Source organism: Aedes albopictus, chromosome 2 (genome assembly GCF_035046485.1).
Source record: "Aedes albopictus strain Foshan chromosome 2, AalbF5, whole genome shotgun sequence".
Taxonomy (NCBI): Eukaryota; Metazoa; Arthropoda; class Insecta; order Diptera; family Culicidae; genus Aedes; species Aedes albopictus.
In genome coordinates this window covers 452,649,658-452,677,552 of record NC_085137.1, presented here as the reverse complement: position 1 = coordinate 452,677,552, position 27,895 = coordinate 452,649,658, and the positions used below count along the sequence as shown (strand labels likewise).

The 27,895-nt window shown below is 39.5% G+C and overlaps 1 protein-coding gene across 6 annotated transcripts in view; it reads left to right on the top strand.

The window, feature by feature from the left end:
• The window catches only part of LOC109419701 (chondroitin sulfate N-acetylgalactosaminyltransferase 1), a 159,777-nt gene that overhangs the window by 32,787 nt on the left and 99,095 nt on the right, over window positions 1–27,895 (top strand). For 4 of the 6 annotated variants that reach the window (XM_029877646.2, XM_062853896.1, XM_029877644.2 and 1 more), the window contains one exon: window positions 3,848–3,957. The exons of the other annotated variants lie outside the window; for them this stretch is intronic. The gene's annotated coding sequence lies outside the window, so the exon portion shown is untranslated. The remainder of the gene's footprint in view (window positions 1–3,847; window positions 3,958–27,895) is intronic. 6 annotated transcript variants of the gene reach the window in all.

The window sequence follows — 27,895 nt, the reverse complement described above, 5'->3', positions numbered from 1 at the left end:
AGAAGAACACAGCATGGACGGTAATGCTGCAGCAAGGAACCTGGCAAACAGAAGCAGAAGCAGCAGACCCGCCTCTTTCGGGGGAAAAAGTGCCGTCTGGAGGAAACGAAGTGCGACGAAATGGAACTGCTGTGCCGTTCCCATGAAACACGGAGGTTCTACGAGAAGCTCAACGCATCCCGGAACGGCTTCGTGCCGCGAGCCGAAAACGGATATTCCAACTTATCTTTGACAATGGCTCATGAGATGGAAGCAAAAAGATGTAAAGCTATTCCAAATGAAATTTCTCTGAAAGTAATTCTGTAGGAATCCTTGAAGAAACATCTCGAGGAATCCTAGAATAAACTCCAGGAGAAACCTCTGACAGATTCTCTAAAGGAATCCCTGAAGGTGCTCCTGAATGAATTCCTGAGAAAATTGCCGATGGATTTCAAGAAGAAATACCTGGTGGAATCCCTTAAAAAGTTTCTATAGAGATCCCAGAAGGCATTTGCGAAAGAATGCCTGAAGAATACCAGGGAAAATCCGACAAGATAAATGAAAATTTTCCAGGAGAAATCCCTGAAGGATTTTCTAAAAAAATACCTCAAGGAATTACAGGAGCAATCGCTCTAGGAACTTCAGGAGAAATCTCTCAGAAAATTCTAGTAGAGATCTGACAGAATTCCTGGAGGAATCCCTAATCAAACTGTCGAATGAATCCCTGAAAGAATTCCTCGAGAAATGTCTAAAGGAAATTATGGAGAATTTTCTAAATGAACTCCAGGAGAAATCCCTGACGGAGCTTTTGAAGGAATCCCTGAAAGAACTCATGAATGAACCCTTGAAGAAACCCCGGGAGGACTTGCGGGATGAATCTCTGAGAATTTTTTTATTATTTCCTGAGAAATCCTGGTGGAATCTCTGAGGAAATTCCTGAAGAAATCGCTGAAATTCTTGAAGGAGTTACTGAAGAAATTCCTGATGTTGTTTCTGGATAAATTTCTAAATTAGTTCCTGGAGAAGTATCTGAGAGAATTCTTGTAGAAATCCCAAGAGGAGTTCCTGGAGGAATTTTTGAAGAATTCTCCAGCAGGAGTTTCTGGAGAAATCTCTGAAGGAGTTCCTGTAGGAGTTTCTAAAGCAATCCCTAAAAGAGTTCCTGCAGGAATCCCTGAAGGAGTTCCTGAGAAAATCTCTCAATACGAATTTTATGTACCACTCCTTGGATGAAGAAACTCCTGGAGAAATGCACTGGAGGAGTTCTTGAAGATTATCTCAATAAGTTCCAGAAAAAAAAATCCATCATGGAACTCATGGCGAAATGCCTCTAAGAATCTGTTACGGATATAAATATTTGTTACATAAATAAGACAGAATAATTGTTTAATGTGTTTTAATGTTCGTGCGTTCTATGTATTATATGTTTCAATTTAACTAGTAGATATTCTCATAATTTTAATACACATTTCAGAAAAAAAAACCTGTAGGAGAAATCTCTGAAGAGCTGCTGGAGATATCCCAGCAGGAGCTGTTGGTGAAGAAATCTCTGAAGGAGTTCCTGGAGGAATCCCTGAAAAAGTTCCTGGAAAAATCCATTGAATGCTTCCTGCAGAAATCCCTGAAGAAATGTGAGAAGAAATTCTTGAAGGAGTTCATGGAGAAATCTTTGATGGAGCGCCTGGAGAATTATCTACGGTAATTACAGGAAAAATCCCTCAAAGATTTCCAGGGTAATCCCTGCAGACATTTCTGGAGGAATCCCTAAAGGCATTTATGAAGAAATCCCTCAAGGGGAAATCTCACAAAAAAATCTTAAAGAAATTCCTGCAGAAATCCCTGAAGAAGACACTGGAGAAATCATTGAAGGTTTTCCTGGAGCGGGCTCTGAAGGAGTTTCTTCGGAAATCTATGAAGGAGTTCCAGGAGAAATCTCAAAAGGAATTTGAAAAGAAATTTCTGAAGGGTTTTCCTGGAGAAATTCCTTCAATAATCAAAAGAGAAATTCCTTAAAAATTTCCAAGAAAATCCCTGAAGCAATTTCTGAAGAAATCCTAGTAGATTTTTTTGTAGGTATCTCTGGAGAAATCGCTGGAAGATTTTATGTAAAATTCCGCGAAAAAATCCCACGAAGAATTCTAGGAAAAAATCATGCAGGAATCCCTGAAGAGTTTTTGGAAACATCCTTGAAGGAGTTTCTGGAGGAATTCCTGAACAATTTTTTGAAGAAATTGGCACAAAATCAAAGACTGCCTGGATGAATTTTTCGAAATGTTCCTTAAAAAATCCATGGAGGATTTCCTGGAGTACCACGAGAAATCCCTGAAGAAGTTTGAGAACAAATTCATAAAAGAGTTCATAGAGAAATCTTCGATTGGATGCCAGGAGGAATATCTACACCAATTCCAAGAGAAATCGCTTCATGAAAATCCCAGAAGCCATTTTTGGAGGAATCCATAAGGATTTGATGAAGAAATCGCTCAAAGAATTCCAGTAAAAAATCCAACAAAGAATTCTAAAACAAATTCATGCAGGAATCCCTGAAGAGCTTCAGGAGAAATCCCTGAAGAAAACTCTGGAAAACTTATGAAGGAGCTGCCGGAGAAATCCCAGAAGGAATTTGAGATATCGATAACCGGCTCTTATTGCACCGGAAAACGAATGACAACGCAAAATTCTACATTTCAATTTCCTTCCACTTCCGAGTTGAAAATGTGAAAATTTTCCGTACGACGAAGGCAACCGCACCAAAACATCAGCTAACCGAATTCTTCTTCATCATCTTTTAATATTCACTTCGCCAGACACTTCAAAGTTGGTCACGCTCTCTGACACTTCAAAGTTGGTTTTCACTGTTCCATAATGCAGCAAAAGCTGCTCAATTAATCAAATGAAACTTTTTTCCGTCGGTATTATGTGAACAACAAGTTGTGTGTGTGGATGTTCTACATACGGAGCATACTTTTTCACAACCACAGAGAAAGATTTCTTCGTTGCACTACGATGGCGTATTAAAATCAGGTGGACAAAAATATTAATGGTAATATTTTGGTTGTTATTCTAAAGTTACATCTATCTCAATTTAAAAGTTTTCTGCTCAATCGTACTTTGCACACACGATTGGATTTGGATTGAATTTGACCTTTCGAAAACAAACACCTACGGTCAAATTATAATTTTTGACCATCCTATGTACAATAGTGTCACGTAGAATGTGTGGTGGTAAGTGAATTCTGGTTGTGCCCAAAATAGACGTGGACAAGACGGAAATAGAATTTGAGAGACAATTATTAAATTTTATTATTTAAGGAAATTGTAGTTCTTTCAACATATTGTTTACATGATATAGAAGCTAATTTATAAATTAGTAATTTATACCACATTGGCCATCAGGCATTGGACGTGGTGCAAAAATAAACTCGATTATTGGTCGGTGCTGATCTATAAAAGAATAGGACAAAAAAAACAGTAGCTGCTAGCCTCTGCTAACTACTTTAAAAGCATGCTTTGGGCTACAGAATCACAATTTAAATATGATCAATAATGTGCTCAGACCCTTCATAATCGTTTCAACCTAGTCACCAAAATAAGAAATATGTAAATCAAGACAAGCAAGTGTGTCTCATAATGCAAAGATAAGACAGCATCCCCTTTGTTATATGGATGCTCGTACCCCTGACGAAAAGGGGCAATATCTTCTATTGTTTGAGCGAGGGGTAACTTGGGTCGAAAAACAAACAAAAGTACGTGGCACCTTGGGATCCGTATCATGACCGGTGCCGCTGGGCAACAAAACTAAACGACTTGTTGTCGTAATATTAATAATGATAATAATGACTATTATTCTTTATTGCTTCTCTCTCGACAGATTCAACCAGGACCTATGTTTGGCAAACTGGCGAAAACGGTGATGGCGTGCAAATATTAGTAGCGCCAGTACGCAAAAAGCTCAAGGACATACATATTTGCCGAAGAAAGGTGAGAATTTGTGGGTTTGTTTTTCTGGTTGGTGAATAGAGAATCCTTGCTTGTCTTTGTGCCCTCTTTTTCTTTGCTTAGCAAATGCCACAACATTAGCAATATCTATTATTGCGTAGCTTTCACGAAATGAATAAGAATTAATTTAGGCAGCTGCCCTAAGAAGGAGCAGCTGTCTACGTTCTAATTTAGAAATACTATGCATATATTGAACTAGGTCTTTCTTACCCAGCAGATATAGATCTCACTACAATGCAATGGTGTAAAGTTGTAGACTCGGTTTTACCTTCAATAAAATAAAACCAATTGAATAAGCAGTACGATGATGATGATTGAAGCTAAAACAGCTTTCTAGTTAGTCACGCACCAACAACAACAGGGTTCATTCAGTTTAACGCATCCCCTACAGCTTCCGATTGCCCAAATCGTGTCCAAATATAGCATACCGGTCGCCGGCCGGAAACATCCCACCCATTCTCGTTTCAACCCTAAACTGTCCTTGGCTCGAGACGACCGACGGACGCTAGGATCAATCTTGCTAGAAAATGTCGTGAGACCAAAGTGACAGCATGTTTGTATATAGAAGGCGAAATGAAGGAGTCACAAAAAGGACACAGGTTGGCAGCAGGATGTGTGCTACGCGGTGCCAAAAGCGTAGGACTTTTTGTTCCCTACGGTACGGATCTCGAAGCTCGACGGACGGTGCTAGTGGAATCGACGACGGGAACATCGCTAGAATTTTTCTCGCTTCAATAGTTTTTTCGGTGATTCGAGAAAGGACTAGAAGCGGATTCTGTACGGTTGATGAGATTTATTTCGAAGGATGACCTGCTAGAGCTCGGTTAACCTGGTTTGAGTAGCACGCCGTGCTTGATGGATTGGGTTTTGAGATTGTTTACCAAATAGGAAAATGAAAAGTCGAATTTAACTTACAGTAAATATATCAAATTAAACTGAATGGTACCGTTCAGTTGACGTTAACAGTTTCACCAAAGTCAATGGCTTTTGGCTATGTCAACCCAATCGCAATCCTGCTAACCCTTCCTCTGATGCATAGGAATGTTCATAGGTACATCGCAAGGATTCAATCCAATAACTGACCACAAATGATATTCAGCAACAATGTTGCTGCAATTGCAGAACAGTGGTTGTCGACTAACCGCAAAAACTTATGGACATGTAAATAGGCTAATTGCTAGTCAGCTAACGATGTTAAATTACTGAAGAAAAAAACGGCTAGGGGAGAATGCTCTAAAAACAAACCGGAAAGTTTCAGAAGACCCGAGGTGGAAATTCTCAATTTGTTGATTTACAATCAAGCCTCCATTTATGTAAAATCTATTTGAGTCCCTCCATTTAGGTAGCATTACCAAAATGGAATTCGATTGTGTTCAGAACAGATTAGGGGTAAGGCTGGTTTACGGGAAAGAAGTAGCGAGTCTAGCTAAGGGGGTTTGGGGCGTGTTCAGGGGTAAAAGATGCCCCCTGAACTCGCCCTGGTTTGGACTGTTTAAGGTTCCCTATAAACTTTTTTTTAGCATAGCATCGAATCCACATGCATAACTTATGTGTTTGAATGAAATACATGCTTACACAGCCTTATGCAACTGTATGCTGTCAAGTGGTGAGTTCAATGTTGGTTTAAGATTCTCCAAGTACTCCCTTTAATATGGGTCATTTGATCTTCTAGCGTAATCTACTAGCATCTGCAACTTCTTGAATCTATTCTGAAATCGCCCTAAACGTTTATGAATCGCTTCAAATGACATCTGAAAACCCTCTGAAGCTCACCTGAAAACAGTGCAGTAATTCAAAAAAATATAATTAAAGGCTGTAGGCCCCATAAACCTCCTCAAAACTTCCTGTACCTCATGAGAACACCTGGAACCTCCTCCGAAAACGCTTCCGTTTCTAAGCCCTTCTGTAACGCCTGCGAAATCCGCTGAAAATGCTCTGAATGTTCCTGAAATGCCTCAGAAAACTCCCTGAAATTCACTCAGAACCCACGTAACGCAGCTGAGACCCTCCGAAACCCCCAAAAACGTTGCTGTTACGCCACCAAAATCCCCCTAAAAATCCTCTGAAACTTATTGAAATGTCTCCAAAAACCCCTGAAACCCCCTCGGATTCCATGAAACGTACCTGAGACTCTTTGAAACCCCGAATATGCCCCTGTAACTCCTGTAACGCATTGCAAAAACTCGCTGAAAATCCTCTGAAACTTCCTAGAACACCAACGTAAACTCCATGAAATCCTCTCGGGCTCGGGCCCCATGTAACGAACCTGAGATCAGCTGAGATCCCAGAAACGCCCCTGTAACGCCTTGTGAAAACTCGCTGAAAATCCTCTGAAACTTCCTAAAGGGGTGATACACAAATTATGTCACGCAAAAATCGACCGTTTTCAACCCCTTCTCCCCCCTATCACACTTTTTGTATGGGACCTCAATTTTTTTTGTATGGGTTGTCACGTTTTGCAAATCCCCCCTCCCCCCTAATGGCGTGACGTTATTTGTGTACGACCCCAAAATACCATAGAAAACCCCAGAAATCCATATGTCCCTCCGAAACCCCCGAAAACTCTCCTGTAACGCCACCGGAAACCTCTTAAAATCCTCTGAAACTTATTGATATGTCAACAAAAACCCCTGAAATCCCCTAACGCATTTGATACCATCTTAAAATCTGAAAACACCCCTGTAACATCGGTAACATCTTGAGAAAACTCGCGGAAAATACTTTGAAACTTCTTAAAATACCATTGGAAATTCCCTCGGACCCCATATAACGCACCTGAGACCCTCCAAAAACACCATCGAAAACCTCCTAAACCCCCTCGGGTTCGGACCCCATGTAACGCGCCTGAGCCCCTGCAAACTACTGAAAACGGCCTATTTACGCCTCTAAAGCTCGCTGTATATTTAAATTGAAACTTCCAAAAATACCGCTGAAAACCACCTCAGACTCCATGTAACATACCGAAAACCCCAAAATGTCCCAGATACCCTCTTTAACGCCTCTGAACCCCTCCTCTCCTGAAACTTCCTTGCAAGCGCTCTGAAACTCCACATGACTCCCCATTAAATCTCCTGTTCACTCGCCCTTCTTAATCCTTGTTTGCAACCTTGTATCCATTTGGGTAAAAAAAATATTTTGGCGATTCATTACCTAAATGGAGGTTTGAGTGTACTGCCTGTTTTTCAGGTTACTGTTCTATGAGCACTTCCACAGTTATTAACTGAGAGCTTCCTCTGCTATTTTGTGAGTGTATATCGTATCGTGTAACAAGAACGAAGATACTTTATGTCAAGAGATAACAAGAGTACCAACCAAGAATTGAACCCGTCATCCAGTACCGTATGCGTATGTATGCACCATCGTTCAAATAAGGTTTCCGTATCCCGCATCACACACAATGTCTTGGGTTTTTAAGCATGCACGTAAGCTCTAACTCATATCATTGTAAGTTGCGGGAAAAAAATCGATTTCTTAAGTTTACAAAGGTTTTTACCTGTTCTCAGTAATGCCAATTTCTTGATTTTATTTAGGCTTAAACTGGAAATCACAAAGTTGGAAATATTTTGACATTCATGTGCACAACAGAAATACATGTTCGATGTAGAAATTGGGATTTAAATTGCGAAAAAAAAAACAGAAACGGCTCCGGTGGGAATTGAACCCACGACTCCCAATTCGTTAGAAGGGCGCTTGTTTCCACCAAACTACGAAGCCACTTGACCATCTCTGTCCCCTTTTTAGCTCCGTAGGTTAAGGCCCCTTAGCGTGTCATCGCAAAATGGCTTCTTCAAAATCATTGACCGAAATCAACTTTACACAACATTGCACCAATACATATTTGTAAAAAATCGACACTTATCTTATTCTATAAAATAATCAATTTCACGCGAGATATTCGGCATAAAAATGTATTCACACTACTTCAAATACAAGCCTCTTTTCAAGTAATCACGATTACTAAGCATTATTTCACTCGAAAGTAGAAATTTTTAACGATTTGTTTCGATCGCACAAAAAATGTGGTTGGCGGTGTTTACCACCCACTGCAGTACCAACGACGACGGCGGCAGCGTGGTGATGTCTTTTGGCGCGCACAATCATCGATCATTGCACGCAGTGATGTCGATCCTGCTGGGCAAAGCATCAATGAAATTGATCGAAATCAATTAAACAATCCAGTCAAACACATTGGTTATGCATCATAAAATCAAAAATAATTTGTGGGGTGATTATTTTTTAACTTTTTTACCGCAATTTTTAGTGAAATAAGCAAAGCATTATAATTTACGAAATCTTCACCAAGCGGGCCGCCAGCACTGCTGTTGCAGTAAACATAAACAGTGGGAGAGCGTACCAAAATAATTCGATCATTTCTAGCTTGTTACATAAAAAACCCAACATTTTTCGTGACATTTGGATATGTTTCCTTGTTATTCATTGAAGTAGAGTAGTTTACTGCTTAAGTTGCTTTCAAATGATTCATATTCTCGAAATGTTTACATTGGAGTTACCGAGACAAAGAGCTGCTATTTTTGTTTGTTTGTTTATGTAATTGGTATAGAAAGCCTACACAACTACTATCGTGATTGATGACTGTTTGGAATAAGAATCAAATAAGAAGAGCAAGATTTGAGCTGACACGCTAAGGGGCCTTAAAGTGAAGAAGCACTCGTCTGCGAATCGAGAGTCGTGGGTTCGATTCCCATTGAAGTGCGTCAAAAATCGAGAATTTCTATCCCCAAAAACATTGATGGAAATGTTTTAGGCCGTTACAAATATTTATTCCACTTTTTGTCCCATCACTCTTTTGTTGGTCGGGGAAGGGTTAAAAATAATAAAGCATTTAATCGGAATCCATTTAATCCTGAAGGTGATTTCTCGCCTCATCGCGTAATCACGGCACACGCGACGCGGCACTGCGAGGGTATAACGAGAACGACCAGAAAAAAAAGCTTGGCTTATGAGGAGCGCAATCGTAAATCACGTCTGTGTCTCTCAGAAGCTGAGCGATAACTACACTTATAATAAACAATTTTAAACAGAGTTGAGAAGAGCCGAATTTCTAGAAATAACACTGTCGATTCTCCAAGCGAGTATTTGTTAGTTAGATAACCCAGGTAACCACTAAGCATTTGAATAAGCCGTGTATCAGCCCGTATTATGCATTTTAATTGCTTGCTGCCCTACATAAGCAGTTCGAATGCATAACTGCCTTGAGTTAGCATAAGCTGTGCTGCTCAAAAGCTTCTGGCTGTTAATTAGCATTTCAACTGCTTGAAGTGTTTTCACTTGGGACCAATCAGAATGCTTTTCAACTGCTCTTTAAATGCTAGGAGCAAAAAGGTTGGGAGATATGTTACGCATTTGGCAACATATATTGTCTCTCTCTTACAGAGCCTATGCTTTTGTTTACATCTTATTTGTTCCTTAATTTTCCCCTACTCATCCAAAAGGACCAAAGAAAACATTACTGCAGCTGGATTGGATTGGGAACTTGTCCATCAAAAAATCACTAATTATTTATCATTTCGTTGGAAAATGTGTGCCGAATAGGTGGATGCTTTGGTGGATCATAGGATTGTTTGAAAGAGGGAAGAATGAATCATATTCCACAGATATTTAAAAGAAGGGATCGTAATGCTCTACCATAATGAAATATCTCAATGAAAACAAGTTTTGGATGTTGAATCTGAAGCTGTTATCAAATCATTCTTTATGTTGGCGATTAAATCAACGCACGCCGCCGGAACAGCTTTAGCATCGTGGATCAGGAGCAACAGAATCAGAAGCAGATATAATTCATCAATCTCCGGATCGTAAGTTCAAACCTACATCACTTCAAAAATCAGCAAAAAAAGTACTACCTAGCACCGGCTGGAATATGGAAGGACGATGAAGCGGGGAAGCAGGCTGAGAGAACGAGAAGCAGACGTCAATCTATTTTTGTTTTTTTTTTGCTCGACCAGCCGTTACGCTTCTTTGACATTTTGTCACGACGTTCCTGAAGGGATAGCACTAAGACAGCTCGTTATTTTGCCAAAACCTGCTGTGAGGTAGCACTATATGCGCATATACGGCTAATTAGCATTAAACGCTAGTCGTAAAGGCTACTATAATGCTGAAGGAATGCTATTTTAAATGCTTACTGGTTACTTGGGGATGGCTAGCAATATCGTATGACATATGTTTATCAAGACATTTATTACAATATCGCCCAAGCCTTCGCGACCCACCAAAAATCAGTCCGCGACCCACCAGTGGGTCGCGACTTATAGTTTGAGAAAGGCTGTAGACCTGCCTCTGTCTCTACCCGCAATCATGTACTTCATTTTTGTTAAGTAAAACGTCAAGACTATCCACGCGTAAAGCTGTCTTTCTACGATCGGTGCAATGTTCTGCCAATGCATTATTTGCCAATTATTTCATAATGCCATTTATTTCAACCTCCAGGAGTTTATACCCAAGACTGGAGCATTACTTGTGCAATATTAAAAAAAAGGTGAATCAAGGTTAAATCAACAACATCTTAGTTTAGAGAGCCGTGTGGTGACTAAAAATGTTTCCATTCGATTTCCCGAGACTCAAGACTGATTCTAGTTGGTCGACTGTTTCCTCTTCTGAGCTGCAATAGGCTTATTGTGACTGTAATCAGTGGTTCCATATTTGGCTATAGTACGTAGTCATAAATTCTAAAACTTTTTATCACTCGGAGTGCTTTGTTGTCACTTATAAACTTGCTAATAAAGTACTCATTAAAGTTCAAAGTTTGAATACTCCATATATCCACAATAACCAAATAGGCAACCACTACAGCCACAACAGTACACTTATCCAACAAGTAACTAGTTTGAATAAATAGGGAAATCTGGGTGAAACAAGCAACATGTCAGCTCACCGTGAGGCTCAGAACCGTGAGGCGGTCCAAACCACTATCATTTTTTTTTCTCCGAGTAATTTTTATGTAAAGGTAGTCATATTTTTCGACCTTGTTACACTCCGAGCAGAACTGAGGGAAATATTCAATGATTTACGGGGAATTGGGGTAAAATGGGCAGTATTAAAGTTCAGATTCCATGCGGCGATCCAAATCACTCTCGTTCTATTCTCTATGCAATTTTACTTTAGTATAGTCCAACCAGGCTTGTCCGCACTGAGCACATGAAAATTCTGCTCTTTTGATTTACACAACCAAAACCATCGTATTTATACAATCTCCCTATCTTACCTGATAGATAGATGTTTGAATATCATAAATGTCATTTCGAACTGTCAAAAAATCGCACCGCAGTGCCGCACTGAGCGAGCAAAGAGAAATTCACTGTGGTGAATTCACCCGGGAGAAATTCTCTTTGCTCGCACAGTACGGCACTGCGGTGCGGTTTTTTGACAGCTCGAAATGACATTTAGGATATTTCAACATCCTTCTATCAGATAAGATAGGAAGATTGAGTAAATACGATGGTTTAGGGGACGTAAATCAAAAGAGCAGAATTTTCATGCGCTGAGTGCGGACAAGCCTGGTCCAACTTATCACTCGCATTGTACGCCGAGCAGAAATATGTGTGAAAGCTACAAATAAATAGGGGAATCCGGGGTAAAACAAGCGTTATATTAGATTAGAGAACCGTGCGGTGATGCAAACAACTCCATTAGATTCCCCGGGCAATTTCACTTTCGGAAAGTCCTACTATATCGAAAACATTACGATCCAAGCAGAAATATGTCCGGTATATACAAATAAATAGGGGAAACTGGGGTACAGCAAGCAACATATCAGTTCACAGTGCTGTGCAGTGATCCAAACCACTCTCATTCGATTCTCCCAGTAAGTTTTACTTAAGGATAGTCCATTTTTATCGACCATGTTACACTCCGAGTAGAAATATCAGTTAAATATTCAAAGATTTTAGGGGAATTGGGGTAAAATTGGCAGTATTCCAGTTCAGGGAACTGTGCAGTAATCCAAATCACTCTCATTCGATTCTGTGGGCACATTTACTTTGGGACAGTCTAACTTTATCGATCATGTTGCACGCCGAGCAGAAATACGTGTAAAACATACAAATAAATAAGGGAATTGGGGCAAAACGAGCCCATATTCGTGCATATTCGTGCAGCAACCTGAACCACTTCCATTCGATTCCCCGAGCAATTTCACTCGCGGAAAGTCTTAGTTTATCGAAAATATTACAATCCAAGCAGAAATACGTGAAAAATATTCACATAAATAGCGGATATTGGGGTAAAACAGCTATGTCTCAGGATTCTATGACATTTCCCGGAAAATCATTTTCCGGAAAGACATTTTCCGGAAAACATTTCCCGGAATGACCCATTTCCCGGAAACCCATTTTCCGAAATATCCCATTTCCCGGAAACCCATTTTCCGGAATGGAACATTTCCCGGAAAACTGTTAGCGCCATTCCCAGACTCATTAAATTTCATCCTTTTTATGAAATGCACAATAATTGACTTATTTTGGTTGAAGAATTTAATCAAGGTTTTCAGCGTTATTTCCAAATCTTCGAAAAAACATTAAAAATATTAGCAGGTATGATGCCAACAGTTTTATCACTACATCTTAAATGAACAGCCTTTTTTAAAGAAGGAAAATTTTCAATGACAATTCTGGAAGCTGTAAATCCAAAAGATAATATTCGAAAGAAAGCAAAAGAAAGGAATTATATTTAATAAAATGGCACCTGTTGCATCTTGCGCATATTTTGTAACCAGTATACTCTTGGTCTAAAGTTTCTTACTATTTACGAGCTCTATGTGGGTTGCAGATTAGTCAATATTAGCTCAAGAAATGAAAAAGTTAGCTCATCTTTCGACAACGCTTCTGAAACCTACACATCAGACGCGAACAAAAAAACAAAAATAAAACGTTGAAATGAAAAAAAAATAAATGAGAGACGAAATGTCAAAAATGGGGAAGTTAATGAATGACTATATTAAAGAAGAGTATACTGAATAAAATTTATTTGTAGCACTCACCCTTTTATACCCTTTTATTGTTTCTCTCATATATGTTCTTTCCCTTTTTGATACTAAACCTTAAAAACCGTAAATAACAAGAGGCCCACTTCAACTTCTTGCCTAACGACTGGGTGTGGCTTATTAGGCCGAAAATATATTTGGCCACATTATTACTAAACCAAATTGTCATTAGGCTAGATTGAAACGAAAGCTATCGAAAAACAGGCCTCAAAAGAACAGCCTATTGCTAGAAGAAGGGAAAATCTCTAAAGGTGCGATTGACAGTTTGGCAAATAAACTACTCTTTAACAGTCTAACTTGAAAGAACAACACATTTGTAAGAGAAGGAAAAATATCAGATAGAGTTAACCCGGGAGCGGTCGCGTCGACACCCTACGAATTGTAATTAACTTGGTAAAGCTTGATACACTCAAACCTCCATTTAAGTCGAATCCATTAAAGTAAATTCTATTAAAGTCCCTCCATTTAAGTAACGCAACTTTAATGAAATTTGACTGTATTCACAGCAAAACGAATGTAAATATGCTACGGTTTCGATAACATCTGTTCTTCGAAAAGGTCATTAGGTTAAATAGGCCGAATAGGGATCTTTTCGGCCCAGTCATGAGGCTGAACACTTCATTAGGCCGAACAGGTCAATAGGACGAATAGGTCATTAGGCCGAAAAGGTCTTTAGGCCGAAAAGGTCTTTAGGCCGAAAAGGACCTTAGGCAGAAGAGGTTTTTAGGCAGAAAAGGTCTTTAGGCCGAGCTATTCGGCCTAATGACCTATTCGGCCAAATAAACACTTTGATGTAACAATATTTTCGGCCACACGACCTTTTTCCGACCAAACGATATATCGGCCTGATGACCAGTTCGACCTTACAACTTTTTCGGCCAAATGGCCCTTTCGACCTAATTACGTCTATTGGCTTATTTCGATAATACTGTAAATATTTTGACGAAACTGCAATGGAAGAGCATGAACTCTATTTAAGTCAAACACAGAATCCATTTACGTAGTGAATCCATTTACGTAATGGATCCATTTAAGTATCCCCGACTCATTACTTAAATGGAGGTTTGAGTGTATTATATTTAGGCCTTTCCTCGTAAATTTGCATACTAAACCACTGTGCGCTGATGGTAAAGACGCTGACAACATCGACCAACACACAGAAAAAGCCCGAGACGGATCCAAAGAAATGCTCGTCCTTCCGGTTCGTCCTTTTTCTGTTTTTACGATCCACTCATTCATTTTCTGCACCATGGACTTACGGATATGGTTCCGTTGTTGCTGAGTTCTTCTTCTCTGTACCAGGCAGCACCTTCCGGAGTTTCACGTTGTTGGCTCATTCATTTGGGTTCGTGAATGGGTTCAAGAGAGTCAGCAGATTTTAATAAACTCGTAACAATGCACGTCTTTTCATTGGAAGGATTCCGAACCGAAGGAGGAATGGAGCGAGCGATATGTCATCGTCGAAGGTCGAAACGATTTTCCACGGGATACGTGGTTTGAGCGAAATGGGAAAACGAAACATCACCGGGTAAATGAATCCGAAATTTGTAATTTCATTCCAACTTTGTGGGACTCTTTTCGGTGACCGGTCAAACGGAAAGATCCACCGACCTATCAATCATCGGAAAAGGTTTCCATTGTGTTTTCGGGAAGTTGGCGAACTTTTTTGGGCGAGGGTTTTGGGTTATGCGAGAAGTGCGTCTAATGGTTCATTGAACCATACAATTTGAGCATTATTTAAACTGCTAAAACCTGCTACATGCTTAAGGAGTACAGACAATTTAGTTTGAATTTCTATAAATGGATTTTTATGAAGAAATTCCTTGAAAAGTTCCTAATGTGAGATTACCAACATAGAGAATTAATAAAGATGTTTCAAGCTGAGTTCTAATGCTTTAACTGTTTCTGATGTGATTTTACACGTATGAATTTTTTTTATAGTTTTATTCTTGAACAGTACCCCAAATATTTCCAAATGGGCCTTCACATTTGGAAATATCTGGTGGTACTGTTCAAGAAATTGTTGAGAGAATGTGCTAATGTAATTTAATGTAAACATTGATGAAAAAAAAACTCGCGAACATAGCTTCTGATAATAGTCATAAAACATTTTACGCAACTATTTTTCATTATGCAACTCATTTCGGTTGCATAATCAACCAGTTCGGAAAAATTGGCCATTATGATATCAAAGTTAGTTATACAAAATAAAAATTATGATACCGAATTGCATAAAAAAAATAATACAAATAAGAGAAACACTTTCAATAATTTTCCTTGGGAAATCTAAAAAAAATTTCTACACGACATCTAATGCAATTTATCAGGTTTTTTTTTCAATTGCCAATATAATCCGTGCTCAGGAAGGTTACTTTCCTGAATGAAATCACCAAAAATTTCTCAATCAATTAATCAGAAACACTCCCTTGGGAGTTCAACCTTCACATGAATTGCTGTATAATTTTTGTCCCATGTATAAAATTCACACTATAAGCCCTATTTACTTTCAATTTTTAGTTGACTGATTAAATTAGTCCTTCAAGACTTTCATCAGTAAATTTCTGCAAGAGACTGGAGTTCAAATGGAAATTTCCAATGATTTTTTAAAATAATTCTTTCTGGGGATTCCATCACAAATATAAAAAAGCTCTAAAAATTTACGGAGAGAAAGCTTTTTCTGTTATTTGTATTGTTTATTATTTTTAATCATCCAAAACTCTTTACGCTAAAGCCAGAAATCACTGCCAGAATTTCCACCGTGAATTCTGTTACACAGTTTTAGGATTTTGGAAAAAATCGATGAATTTACTGAAAATCTGTTAACCCGTAAACACCAGGGACGATCTACTTTTGGTAGAAATGCAATATTTTCTTTCTTTTAAAACATTTTACCCTGGATTTTTTTTATAGTCAAGGGGAATAGTTGTGCTAAGAAATGCATGGTACCTCCCCCCTTTGCACCCTCCCCCTTTTGCGGGGAGCCGAAAATACGTGGTTTTTTTTGTATTTTTTATAAATTCTGCATGTTTTTGCTCAAATTTTATCGTTTTGCTAATCATCAATAGTTTTCACAGATCCTAGACATGCAATGTATTACTACCCATCATAGTCTGTTCAAGTTTTGATCACAGAGCTATTCTAAGGCCTCCAAAGTACTCTGAAGTTTGTGATACAAATCTAACATATTCAACCAAATTTTATACACGATGAATGATCACAGTACAGAGTCTACGGTACTCAAAAAGCCTCAAAGCACCCCTAGAAAATTCATGGTACATGAATTGGGTGATCTAGGTCATCCAAACTACTCTGGAATTCATTTTCTTAAGATCTAAAACATCTACCATCGTTTGAGTTCACTCTGTTCAAGAAATTTAGTTACGTTGATGTCCATTAGACCTCACAATGCTATGCGCAAGTTGATATTGTGGTAGTTGGACATTCCGTGAAATACAAATGTCCTCCAATACACTTTGAAGTTTGGGTTACGATATCTACATACTATATCATGCTTTAATTGTGAAAAATTGTCTGCTGATCGAACCTCAGTGCACATCCATAATGCTTTTGGTACATTCATGGGATATTCCAGGCTTTCCAAACTATCCTGGAATTAGGAACATCAAGGTCTACAGGCTCTACTCTTGTTTTTCTTCACTCTATCGGCATAATTCTTTCACGATTGTGTCTGTTGCACTTCATTATATTACGAGTATCTCTATTTGTTGCTATTTGGGTGTCAACTGGCATACAAATGGACCCAATGTATTTTGAAGTATGGGCCGCAATATCTGTAAATCTTATATACTTTTTATTGTAGCGAATGCTCGCGGAATGTAATCTACGCTACTCTTAGAACCTCAATTGCAATTCTGATAACTTGGCAACATTCACTTGATGGTCTAGGTCATTCAAACTGTTCTGGAATTAAGACCTTCAAACGCTACAAGCTCTACTCTTGTATCTCTTTACTTTATCGGTGTAATTCTTCCACGATTACCTCTGTTGTATGTCATAATAAATATTAAGTATTTTTTGTATTACTTGTGCATCCACTGACGTACAAATGATCGTTATGGTATTTGGTAGTGTCGAAAATCACCCAAGAATTCCTCTAGGCGTTCCTCGGAAATTCATCGTCATGTTCTCCGAGAACATCTACGAGTTCCTAGGGAATGCCTCAGGACTTCCCATGATATTCTGCAGGAGTTTCCCAGCAGTTTCTCAAAAATTTCTTCAGGAGCTATGTTGGAATTCCTTCGGGAGTTCCTCAGGAATTACTTTAAGAACTTATCGAAAAGTCCTACAGGAGTTCCTCGGGAATTCCTCCAGAAATTCCCCGAGGATTCTACGGCAGTCCCCCAAAGATTTTCCTCCCCAAAACTCCCCCCAAAACTCCTCAAAGAAATTTTCTCAAGAGTTTCTCCAGAAATTTCTCCTGGGGTTCCTCCAGGAAGTTTGCCAGGGATTCCTCCAGGAATTTTCCTAGGAATTTCTACAGGGATTGCTCCAGCGATTTCTCTAGAAGTTTTTCCTGGGATTCTTTAAGGGATCCCTTCATGAATACCCCCAGGGATTCCTTCGCGAATTCCTCCATGGACTCATCAAGGAATTCATTCAGGTATTCCTCCAGAACTCCTTTAGGAATTCATCCAAGATTTCCTTCGACAACTAATCCAGAGATTTCTTCAGGATTCAAGGGATTTTTCCAGAAATTCTTCTAGGGATTCCTCCAGAGTTTCCTCCAAGAATTCTTCCAGAGAATTTCTCCGGGTAATCTTCCCGGGTAATTTCTCCAGAAATTCACAGGGATTGCTTCTTACATTCTTTCAGGAATTCCATCAGTCATTTCTCCAGGTATTCCTTCAGGAATTCTTTCTGGATATACTCGAAGATATATTCCATAAATTCCTCCAGCAAATACTCCAGGAGTTCCTTCAGGAATTACCCCAGGAATTTCTCCAGCAATTACTCTACGAATTCCTTCTGGAATTTCTACAGAAAATCGTGTAGAAATTGTTCCGGGAAATATCCCAGGAATTCCTTCAAGAAATATTCTAGGAATTCCTCCAGCAATAACTGCAAGAATTCTTACAGTAATTGCTGTAGGAATTACTACAGGAATTTCTCCAGAAATTCCTTCATTTCCAATTCTTGCGGGAAACACGTGAGGAATTCGGAATTACTCGCATAAATTTCTCCATGAATTCTTACAGGAAATACTTCATGAAATTCTCCAGGAATTTCTCCAGAAAAAAAAAATTGAAAAAAAAAAATTTCAAAATTTCTTCGCAGTTAAAGGAAATTCTTCAAGCATTCTTCTAAGAATTTCCCTGGGAAATTCTTTAAAAACTCCTTCACAAATTACTGCATGAATTCTTGCAGGAAGTACTCCAGGAAGTCCTCCAGGGTATTCTCCAGATATTTCTTCAAGAAATTTTTGAAGAAATTCCTGTAAGCATTCTTGTAGGAATTCTTGGAGGAATTCCTGAATAAATTCTTCAAGGAATTCCTGGAAAAATTCCTAGAGAGTTTTTTTTTTATTTTTTTATTCTGTGTATTTTTACTTATGCTAACTCTACACTTACTCCTAGCGAGATTCTTGAAGAAATTCTTGAAAGATTTCTCAATCCTGAAGGAATTCATGGAAACGAATTCTAGAAGGGATTGTTGGAGGAGTTCTTGGTGGATGTCTTGAAGAAATTCCTGGACGAATTCTTGAAGGATTTCCTGAAGTATCCCTTGAATCCTAAAGAAATCCCTGGATTAGTTGCTGGAGGAAATCTTTGAAGAATTTCTGAAGGAGCTCTGGAGGAATTCCTGGAGGAATACCTGAATGAATTCCTGGATGAATCCATGAAGGAATCCATGCTGCAATCCCTGGGGGTATTCCTGCAGGAATCTTTGAAGGAATCCCTGGAAAAACTTCTAGAGAAACCGCTGGAGGAATCCCTGGAGAAATTCTTAGGAAAATTCCTGGAGGAATCCCTGGAAAACTTCCTGGAAGAACCCCAGGAGAAATTTTTGGATGAACTCTTGGGAAAACTTCCTTGAAGAGTTTTCAGAGAACTCCTGGAGAAATCCTTGGGGGACTCCCGTGGAATCCTCGGGAAATTTTCGGAGAAATTCCTGTGGAACTTTCTGAAGAATTCCCGAGGAATTCCTGAACACAAACGATGGTAGATGTTTTAGATCTTAAGAAAATGAATTCCAGAGTAGTTCGGATGACCTAGATTACCCAAATCATGTACCATGAATTTTCTAGGGGTGTTTGAGGCTTTTTGAGTACCGTAGGCTCTGTTTTGTGATCATTCATCGTGTACAACATTTGGTTGAGAATGTTAGATTTGTGTCACAAACTTCGGAGTACTTTGGAGGCCTTAGAATAGCTCTGTGATCAAAACTTGAACAGACTATGATGGGTAGTAATACATTGCATGTCTAGGATCTGTGAAAACTATTGATGATTAGCAAAACGATAAAATTTGAGCAAAAACATGCAGAATTTATAAAAAATACAAAAAAAGCCACGTATTTTCGGCTCCCCGCAAAAGGGGGGAGGGTACAAAGGGGGGAGGTACCATGCATTTCTTAGCACAACTATTCCCCTTGACTATAAAAAAATTCCGGGGTAAAATGTTTTAAAACAAAAAAGATATTGCATTTCTACCAAAAGTAAATCGTCCTGGGTGTTAACGGGTTAATAAAAACTAATAACTTTTGAAGTTTTTTCAAAAGGCTCCAAACACCCCCAGAAACGAACCTAACGGTCTTGCATTGTCATCAAATGCTCCTAAAACATCTAGGAAAACCCTTAAAACGTTCCTGAAACCCCCTGATAGTCTCTGAAAAGTCTCTGAAATGTCTTGAAACGCCCCTGAGTCCCTTGTAACGCCATTTAAAGGCCCTCCCTCAATCGCCCTTAAAGCTCATTGAAACGTCCTTGAGACTCTCTTAATACTATTGAAACGCCCCTGAAATCCTTCGAAACAACCCCTTGAAACGCTTTTTTTTATGATCTCTGGGAACTTTCTGGAAACTCCTTTGAACCCATCTCATATGCCCAGGAGCAAGATCTTTTCTCGCGAACTAGATTCCTTCACTAAAATCCTGACTTCATTTATGCACATAATTTCCTCTTTTTATGCCCTTTTTATTGTATGCACACTTACAAAAAACTTTGACTTCTGTAATGGTTTACCAAAATCTCAACCGTTAAGTTTGTATTATAGGAAAAACCCAGTAGAATGAGCAACTTTTATCGAACTTCGCCAGAGTTTGACAAATAAACTATATCATTTCACTGAAAGTTGTTTTTTTATGAAATTTCGTTAAAAATCCGTTATTGAACGATCAGCAGTTGAGATTTCGGTAAAAATTGCAGAAGTCGACTAGCTGTAATATATTTTTAATTTACGAAATACGAATTAAAGTAAAGTGACGAAGTATGTGTCAGTCGGGCTTTAATATCAACATTCTAAAATAATGGTCACGCTCGTTGTTCGCAGGCTGCGAGAGTGCGGAAGATTGACATCTAAGAGCCGAAGGAGATATAAAGTTGTGAAAAACGGATCCGGTTAGGATGGTGCTTCGAATCCAGTTTGACTTTTTATTCCACAGGATCGTTACTTGTTCTGTGGCTTAGCTGGCTAAAGCGCCGGACAAGCGAAACGGAGTCGTGTGTTCGAATCCCACCAAAACAAATTTATCTCTCATTTTGTCAATTGAACGCACTTTGTCTTGAAATGTTTCAAGTTTTTACGGGTATTTTAGATATCTCATTATGATTCCGTGAATTACTGAATCTCCGCCAAATATATTCCTAAGAACTCTAGCGCTTTCTACTGCGAGACAAATAAGAGTTCCTTCTCAAAGGGTTTTTTGAAACATTCGAAATCCCGATTTTCTTTCATGTTAGATTCTATCTCAAATCTGAAATTTCATTCTTGCTAGCATTCCCTCAGGAATGCCTGATGAAACAGAGACCCGTATCCAGTATCACCAGAGCGGCTACACTCACACGAGGAATCAGTGAGATATCTGTGATATTCTATTTTTAGGCGAAAATGACGCCTGCGACGTCAGGGTGCAGGTCAATGGGTAGAAGGAGAAGGTAGTGATGACTGCAATGGTTTGTGTGCACAGCAGAACGAATAAACCTGACTCTGCGTGTGCACAAATTCATGCGGGTGTAGGAGTGTTGGTGGGATATGGATGGCAGAGGGTTCACACATTGGTACGTGGATGACAGGCGTCAGCTAAAAGAATTGCGTGTTAATTATATATGAGTTGTATATGCAGAGAGGAAAAAAGAAATTGCATAGGAAAATGACGGACCAGGGATTGATCTCAGGACTTTCTCCATACGAATCAGAAGCGATAGCCATTAGACCATCAACGCCATCGCTTACTGTGGGATTATTATTCCAAATTTAAGGTTTAATCTTGAGTAATTTTAATGATTGCTGTCGATCAGCCCTATATTCATAGACTAAGAAATGAGAGGGAACAAAAAAAAACTAACAATGTCAGTCAAGTTAGAGCACTGATTTTTCTCAATTATTGTGAAAATAATGCACCCCACAACTAATATTAGGTATCAACGCCAAGGACCTTTTCATGTAGCACAAATTCACGATTCATGTTTTCAACTTTGAAGCTTGTTCTCATGCATATTTATCGAAACAGTGCATCTTAAGCAGATTTTATTTCTTGCCGGTACTCACTTCGTTCAAGAAAGGCAAGAACCTGGAGCTCATCGTAAATAAGTCATACTGGGAAAAAAAAACTTGACAAAGCGACGGAAAAATGTGTTTCTTATTTTTGAAGAACTTCCTAATGGCACTTGTTCGCTCACTCATCTACCAGGCAGGATTATTCTTGGATGAATTCAACGAACATGCAATATTTATTCCCTCCCGCTGTTTGAATTGAAGCATATTAATTCTTAAAAACTTCAAAAGCTGTTCTACGTGCTATCGTTTATACAGTGACAGTAACAAGCTGGATTCAAGAACCTTTCCATAAGTATTTACTTCACATGGACGGACTTCTACCTTCTTGCAACGTGAAGAAACTAACGCCATCACTTTATCGCGGAACACGCGTTCACACCGTTTCCAGATGAAGTGTTGGAAGGAAAAGCTTCTTTGGCCTATTCTTACCGTCTGCTTTTCATGATTCGCTCTATGCTTTCTAAAAAGCATACCTATGTTGTACAGTACGCAAGAGAAAATACTACGAAGACAAGCGTCATGCAAAGTGTGAGCGCCAAAGAAGGAAACGGGAAATCAACTTTGCATAAAAATGCGGAAAATATCGACAAAGTTTCCACTTCCTTTAGCTGACGTGAGAGGCACACTCGCAGCTCGTCCCGTCCGTCCAACGCTGCAATGGAGTTATTCTTCATCCACTTCAGTGCTCATCTTTATAAAAGTTTTTTCAGCTATTTTGCTACTTATAGTGTCGCTACACAGAGAGTGGTGCTAAGTAGGATTCATGTGCTATGCTAGTTCTGCTGGTTAGAGGAGACTGCTTCAACACAGGGAGGTCCCTATAGCCACAGTTGTAAATGCGTGAGTATTCAGCATGACCAGGGTTAGGGTGACGGGTTAGATTCCCAGTCGGTCCGGGATTTTTACGCAAAGGAAATTTCTTTGACTCGACATACACATACCAAATGGTCATTATCAGAGGAAGTTCTCAGTTAATAACTGGGGAAATGCTCATAGAACATTAAGCTGAGAAGCAAGCTTTGTCCTCTTACGTCAAGAAGCAGAAGACTTAAACACAATCTTCCAACAGAGTTTCATCAAATTGAAGCGGACTTTTAGGACAACATTGTTTTGTTATCTTCTTCTTCTTCTTTAGGGCTCGACGTCCCCACTGGGACTTGGCCTGCCTCGCTTCAACTTAGTGTTCTTTGAGCACTTACACAGTTATTAATTGAAGGGCCATTGCATGAATTTGTATATTGTGAGTCAAGTACAATGATGGAATCGAGAAAATTTTCCCGACCGGAACGGGAATCGAACCCGCCGTCACCGAATTGGCGATACATACCCGACTAGAAGATTCTAACAAAAATATAACATAATTATAACAAACCATGATATGTATAACTCATTGTGATATAATAATGTTTAACATAATTGGTGTTTTAAAAATATTATAACTCAATTGTATCATATTATGTTATAAATGTTGTTCAATAACTTATTAAGTTCTGATTCTATGACATTCAGAACATCATTTTACACAATTGTATCAAAATATGATAGAAACTAGTTTTCTTGAAGCTAAAATTTATATCATATTGTGTTATAATTTTGTTCTGATTATAACAAAATAGGTTATTATTTTGATTAGACCGGTGTACTTTTAGTTGCAGTTTTAGTTATTTTAACATCATCTTGCATCTAGTTTATAACAAAATAAGTTATAGAAAAATTTCATAACACAATGTGTTATAAACTTGATATATTTTTCTAGTCGGGTAGCCTTAACCACTAGGCTAACTGGAGACCCTGTTTTGTAATTATAGTTTGTTATCAAATGATCTGAAATAATTGGCATATTTTGTATTTCGTTGTTCATTACATTGTACTCTACTGAAGAAATCTGCTCTTCTAGAACTCGTCGTTGAAAACAAAAGTTATCCATCAGAAAATATAAAGATATTAACAATAGACAGTACAAAAGTTTAGCCGTTTCCGGGAAAAGAAATCACAGATCCAATCTGATGTTTGTTCCGCTGCTTGTGAATTCCAATTTTTCCAGCTCCAGTAATGATTGTTATGTTATCCCACGTTTTTATACTCACGACGACGGTAGCAAGCGGAACGGGTGGGTTGAAATCTTCGCAGCGAACCATCTTTGCGCTTATCCTTGTCAGTAAAACTTTTCCACGCACACACAAAACCGGGTCTGGTTCTGGTTGAACTTTTCCGTAACCGCAGGCTGCTCCGCACTCTCAGCTCCACACTTGTATATTAACCCTTATGTGGCCGGCAGGGTACCCGGGTACCCAGCACCCATTTAAAATACACGGTGTAGAAAAAAGCAAAAAGTTTGCCGGCCACATAACGGTTAAGAGTTGCTGGCGTATTGAGGCTGTCGTCGATACTGTACATGGCTGATGAGGGAGATTTTTTCCATTCTAAGCAAATTAATCAAGTCCACTACTAAGGTAGGTTTTGACGTCGATAGAATCGAAATTGTTTTCCATAAATGGGGTTAAACATCTTTACTTTCCAAATTCCTTACTTCCTTGCTTACTAGTGGAAGTGGAAGTTATCCTACAAAGGAGTTTGATGGTTTATTTTTGCAGGAAATACTCAAGGGCATAACCAGCTTTTCGGTCAGGGGAGGAGGGTGCATCCTTAGCAAATTCATACCTACTAGCTTTTATAACTTAGCGCAACACGATGAAATAGAATGTAGAAACATTATATTCTAAAAGCATTGTTCAACCACAAACTTATTAAGTTTATATAAGTTATATAAGTTTGTGGTTTAACCCTTCAGCAGTCACACTGTTGTACATATTTTGGGCCATATTTTGTCCAATACTCACCAGGTCACGCTCCACCTGGTCCGCCCATCGTGCCCTCTGCGCTCCACGCCTTCTTGTGCCAACCGGATCAGTAGCAAACACCAGCTTTGCAGGGTTGTTGTTCGGCAATCTTGCAACATGCCCTGCCCACCGTATCCTTCCGGCTTTGGCCACTTTCTGGATGCTGGGTTCGCCGTAAAGTACAGCGAGCTCGTGGTTCATCCTTCTCCGCCACACACCGTTCTCCTGCACACTCCGAGTGCTTGCAGGTCCTCCTCGAGCATGGTCCATATCTCGTGTCCGTAGAGGACCACCGGTCTTTTTAGCGTTTTGTACATGGTGCATTTGGTGCGGGGATGAATCTTTTTCGACCGCAGTTTCATCTGGAGCTCGTAGTAGGCCCGACTTCCGCTGATGATGCGCCTCCAAATTTCACGACTCACGTTGTTGTCAACCGTTAGTAAGGATTCGAGGTAGACGAATTCCTCCACCACCTCGAAGGTATCCCCGTCTATCGTAACATCACTACCCAGACGGATCCGGTCGTATTCGGTTCCGCCTACCAGCATATACTTTGTTTTTGAGGCATTCACCACCAGTCCGATCTTTGCTGCTTCGCGTTTCAGACGGGTGTACAGCTCTGCCACCGTTCCAAATGTTCTGGTGATAATGTCCATGTCGTCCGCAAAGCACACAAATTGACTGGATTTTGTGAAAATCGTTCCTCGGCTGTTGAGCCCGGCTCGTCGCATCACACCTTCCAGAGCGATGTTGAAGAATAGACATGAGAGTCCATCACCTTGTCGCAGTCCCCGGCGAGATTCGAATGAACTGGATAGTTCTCCCGAAACCCTTAGGCAGATTTGCACACCGTCCATCGTTGCTTTAATCAGTCTAGTCAGCTTCCCATCTTGGAATGTTCTGGATCTGTATTTCTTCCGAGTGAACCCTTGCCGGAATTTCCCTAAAGATAATTTTATATACTAATATGCTGCTTATACTCACTGAAGAGAAAAATCCTATAGAAATGTCAATTGACGTATTCCCGAAAGAATTATTGAAGGTAGACTCGTAAAACCCTTGAAACTATCTTTAGAGGACACCTCGAGGTTTCTATGCAAGGATTCCCTTTAGATCCCTAGAGAAGTTTTTGAAGAATTTCCTGGAGGTATGTCAAGAGAGCAAATAATGAAATCCCTGGAAAAAATCTTGAAATGACCTGAAGGAATTTCTATAGTATCTATAGATGAATCGTCCGAATATGTATATTCAAAAGAAAATGTATAGAGGATTAAAAAAAAATCGTAGAGGAATTCTTGGTAGAATTTCGAAAACGTCGTACCTTGATGAATTTGGAGAAATGTCTGAGAAACCTCTGGAGGAATTATTGTGAAAATTCCTGGATGACTTTTCGAAAAAATTGCTAGCTACTGCCTGCATTCTTCTAAAACTATTTCCAAGAAATACAATACAAATCGTTGGAGAAAATCCTCTAGTTTTCCTTGAAGTAATTCAAAAGAGTCTTCAGGAAAGATGATGATAGGATGTCTGAAATTTCTGAACGAATCCCTGAATACATTTTTAAAGTGATCCCGAGAGGAATTTTTGAAAGAAACACCAAGGAATTCCTGGACCAATCCCTGGATGCATTCTTGTAGCAATCCCTGGAGGAATTCCTAAAAAACTCCCTGGAGGAGTGCCTGGAGGAAGTCCTGTATGAATCCCTGCAGTAGCCCCTGGAGGAATCCCTGAAGGAACTCCTGATGAAATACCTGGACGAAACCCTGGAGGAATTTCTGAAGGAATTCCTGGAGGAATCTCTGAACAAAAAATACCTGGATGAATTTCTGGAGCAATGCCTGAAGCAATTCCTGCAGAAATTTTTGATTGAATTCTCCGAGGAATTCCAGGAGGAGCAATTCCTCAGAGCAGTTCTGGGAGAAATATCTGGAGATTTTTTTTAAAGAAATCTCTTGAGGAATTCCAGGCGGAACTCCTAGCGAAATTTTTTGAGGAATTCCTGGAGGAATCCCTGGAGAAGTCCTGGATAAATTCTTAGAGGAACTGCTGCAGGAAATTTCTGTAGAAGTTCCTAGAGGAACCTTGGAAATATTACTGAAGAAACCCTTGGAGAAATTCCTGGAAAAATCTCTGGCGGAATTCCTGAGAGAATGCTTGGATGAATCATCGGAGGAATGCCTGAAGGAATTCCTGCAATAATTCCTTAAGCAACTCCTAGAGGAATCTCTGGAGGAAATCAAGGAGGAATCCTTGAAGGAGTTCTTAAACAATTTCCTGAAGGAATTCCTGAACGAACTCTTGTAGAAATTCCTGGACAAATCTCTGGAGCAACTCCTGGAGGAATCTGTGGAGGAATTCCTGAAGGAACGCCTGAAGTAATGTCTGGAGGATTTGCTGGTGGAACTCTTAGAAAAATCTCAAAAGGATCGATAGAAGAATCCCTTGAGGACAAATTTATGGATGAATTTCTGAAGGATTCGCTGGATGAGTTCCTGTAAGAATTCCTGGAAGAATTTCGGAAGGTATCCAAGGAGGATTTCCTGGTGAAATTCCTGGAGGAATTGTTGCAGGAGTTTCTGAGGGAATTCCTGGAGGAATCCCAGGAGGATTCTCTGTAGAAATCTCCGAAGGAAGTACTGAAGAGATCACAGAAGTAATTCATAGAAAATCCTTAAGGAGGCGTCTCTGGAGGCTTTCCTGGATGAAATCGTGGAAGAATCACTATAGAAATTTCTAGAGGAATCTATGGAAGAATCCTTGGATGAATTCCTGGAGGAACACTTAAAGAAAATTCTGGAAGGAATCGCTGCAGAAAGCCCTGGAAGAAGCCGTAGGTAGAGCAAACCCTGGAAAAAATCCTGGAGAAATTTCTGGATAAATTCCTTGCGAAATTTCCAGAGGAATTCCTGAAGCAATCCCTGAAGGAATCCTAGAAGAAATTCCTGGAGGAGTTCCTAGTGGACTTCTTGGAGGAATTCTTGGTGGAATCCCTTGAGGAATATCTGGAGATATGCCTGTAAGAATTCCTGAAGGAATCTCTAGAGGAATTCCGGAAGGAGTTTCTAGAGGAATTCCGGAAGGAATCTCTAGAAGAACCCATTAAGCAATTCCTGGTGGAATCCCTGGGGGATTAATGGAGCAGTTCTTGGAGGAATCACAGGAGCAATTTCTGGAGAAATTACTGAATGAATACCTTTAGGAGTTCCTGCAAGAATTTCTAGAGGAACTTCTGGAGGAATCTCTAGGGGAATTTTCGAAGGACTGTTTAGGGGAACTCATAGAGATTTGGATGAATTTCTGAAGGAATATCTGTAGAATTTCCAAGAACAATTCCTGGAGGAATC